Here is a 2889-nt window from a genome sequence, read left to right on the forward strand (position 1 = left end):
ACAACTAAAGTATTTGCACCATTTCATTGTCAGAGACACACAACTTTGCTCTATTGAAAATCTAAATTATTTTGGGATTATATGGTTAAATCTCATGTTGGTTTCTTTGGGCTCCCAGTGCTACCAGGTATGATACATTCACCTGCGTTCCATTGTCAGAAACACTAGAAATTGCTTTATTGAGCATTTATTTTGTTTTGAAAAAAAATTTTGGTTGAAATTTCTTTGGAGTTCTTTGGGCTCCCAGTGCCATCAGGTGGGATACACTTACCTGCGGTCAAACCACACTGAGTATGCCCAATACCGTCTGATCTTGGAAGCCAAGCACTGTGGGGCCTGGTTAGTACCTGGGTGGGAGACCACCAGAGAATACCAGGTACTGCAGGTATTTTTATCCAAACCCGTGACACAGGACATGAAACTCCTTGAAACAATAACATCCTCATTAATAATTAAGCACAATACAAGTGGCAAGAGGTAGAGCCTGGTGCACATTCTCTTTCCCGTAATTCATTTCCCATATTGGAGATGGGAATAACTTCACTCATTAGGATTAAGAGATCTACACCAGACAACAGATATATTTTCGCTTTTTGAGCCATTGCGCCATGACATATATTTTTATGTATATTTTATAAATATATTGTTGTCCTCCACCCGTCTTTTTAAAGTGATAATAATAAAATTTATATTTTAACAGACATACTGTTTATATGAATCAACCAAGTGTGCCCCAGAATAGACATATAGGGGGTAATTCCATGTTGATCGCAGCAGGAAATTTTTTAGCAGTTGGGCAAAACCATGTGCACTGCAGGGGGGGCAGATAGAACATGTGCAGAGAGAGTTAGATTTGGGTGGGTTATTTTGTTTCTGTGCAGGGTAAATACTGGCTGCTTTATTTTTACACTGCAATTTAGATTGCAGATTGAACACACCAGACCCAAATCTAACTCTCTCTGCACATGTTATATCTGCCTCCCCTGCAGTGCACATGGTTTTGCCCTACTGCTAACCAAATTTCTGCTGCGATCAACTTGGAATTACCCCCATAGTCTTTCTTTTTTCTCCTGGTTTTTGTGTCTATACAAGAACCAGCATTCTTTCCAGATAGCAATGCAAATGGCCAGGATTAATGACTCTGCTCTAATGCGGCACACAAATCAAAGGGGAAAAACCTTTACACTGAAATTATACATACAGTCCGTTTTCAAAAGATCAGGTTAAACTGTAACATGGAAAATTGGAAGACAGGTGCTAAGTATATAGATGTGCAATAATTCATAGGTGCACCGACACACCTATATGCAAATGTTTACGTTACAGGGTTGTAACGGATGCAGCACAAATAGATGGGTAACAGGAGATTCAGCACGCCCTGATGATAAGAGAACTTGTATAAAGTAACTTAAATGTGAAATTTCAGTACACCTGTGCCTATCCTTAAGCTGACAATACATTTGAAAAGCACATATTACCACCATAGTTACCAGCATGTTATCATAAACTCCATGATGATATCTCGCACACAACAAGTTTGCTTCAGAAGCCAAAGTAAGGACACCCACATCCATAAAGTCAATAGCAGGTTCTCCGCTACACAGTGTTTAGGACCTTATCATTAGGGAAGGGGAGAAAAATGCTTACATTTTAAACATTTAGACGTGTGCCTACATATCTAGCTTATATTAGCCCATTCATTTGTTATCACTATAGGTAGATTGGTCAGAGCAACATTTATTTTTGTACAGTTGTGGAGTAGATTTTTTTCTTTATCCACACAGCTCAGGCTATGAGTAAACATACATTCTTCATTGGGGAAATGATTGAGGTTGATCAAATTAATACAAATGGTGATGATGAGGAAAGATTACCATGTGTGCAGATGATTTTTTTTCCAACAACATTTTATTGTAGAACTGCACATAAAAGTACAAAAATACTGTAGCATAGCATGAGGAATAAAGACATGCTGAGAAAGCACACTGTATCAGCAGTGCATCAAATCATTAAGGGAACATGGGAAACATAAGATGTTCAAAAAAAATAAGAAACATACTGACTTAAGTATTATAGACAGTATATAGAAAAATGTGAAGGAAAATCAATCAACAGTATCAGAATGGAGGGCAACCAGCAGTAAGTAATTCTAGGTTATACCAAGAGGTTAAAGACACCGCTTTCCGCATGGAATCCCGAAGGGGGGTGGATAAAGACTTAACATGTGGTAGCCATACATAAAAGAAATTTTCTGCCCGTTTTTCAGTGTTAAGGGACATCTCTATCCAGTCCATTTGGAATAGATAGGAAACTCTAGGCAAAAAAAAAGGCAACGCTAATGTGTTAGAGGAGATCCATTGCAATAATATGGTTTTCCTAACTGCCGCCGCTAATTTAGCTAACAATATTCTTTGGCCACTCCGAGTTCTAGCCTGTATTGGAGTCAGGTATATGTCCCAAAGGGCCCATTCCGGGGTAGCAGTGACAGTAATATTATAAGTTTCTTTTATGTACCGACACACAGTAATCCAAAAATTATTCACCTCCGGACAACTCCACATACAATGGAATAAATCAGCATCTGGGGCAGTACATTTAAAACACCGTGAGTCTGATGAAGAGCCCATCAGCATCCGCAATTTTCGGGGTATTATATGCTCTATGTAATAACTTTTACTGCATCTCCACATAGGAGGCAGAAACCAGTGTTTTATTGAGTCAAGTGAATGCAGTTAGGAGTGAAGCGAGGAAAACATTAGGTAAATCTGTCGTCCACTTTGCCATTCCTGTTTGTAAAGTGTCTAAGTTAAGCCGTTTTCTAAGACAGGAGAACAATAAGGAAGTAGAGCACATCCTACCACCCAAATCTTTTATCAAGGGGTCCAATTC

General features: G+C 38.8%; 1 pseudogene; it reads left to right on the top strand.

Annotated features, from left to right (window-relative positions):
• Positions 1–269: 269 nt before the first annotated feature.
• LOC134950217 (5S ribosomal RNA) lies at positions 270–388 on the top strand (annotated as a pseudogene).
• Positions 389–2889: the final 2501 nt, after the last annotated feature.

The sequence above is a fragment of the Pseudophryne corroboree genome, chromosome 8 (assembly GCF_028390025.1).
Source record: "Pseudophryne corroboree isolate aPseCor3 chromosome 8, aPseCor3.hap2, whole genome shotgun sequence".
Taxonomy (NCBI): Eukaryota; Metazoa; Chordata; class Amphibia; order Anura; family Myobatrachidae; genus Pseudophryne; species Pseudophryne corroboree.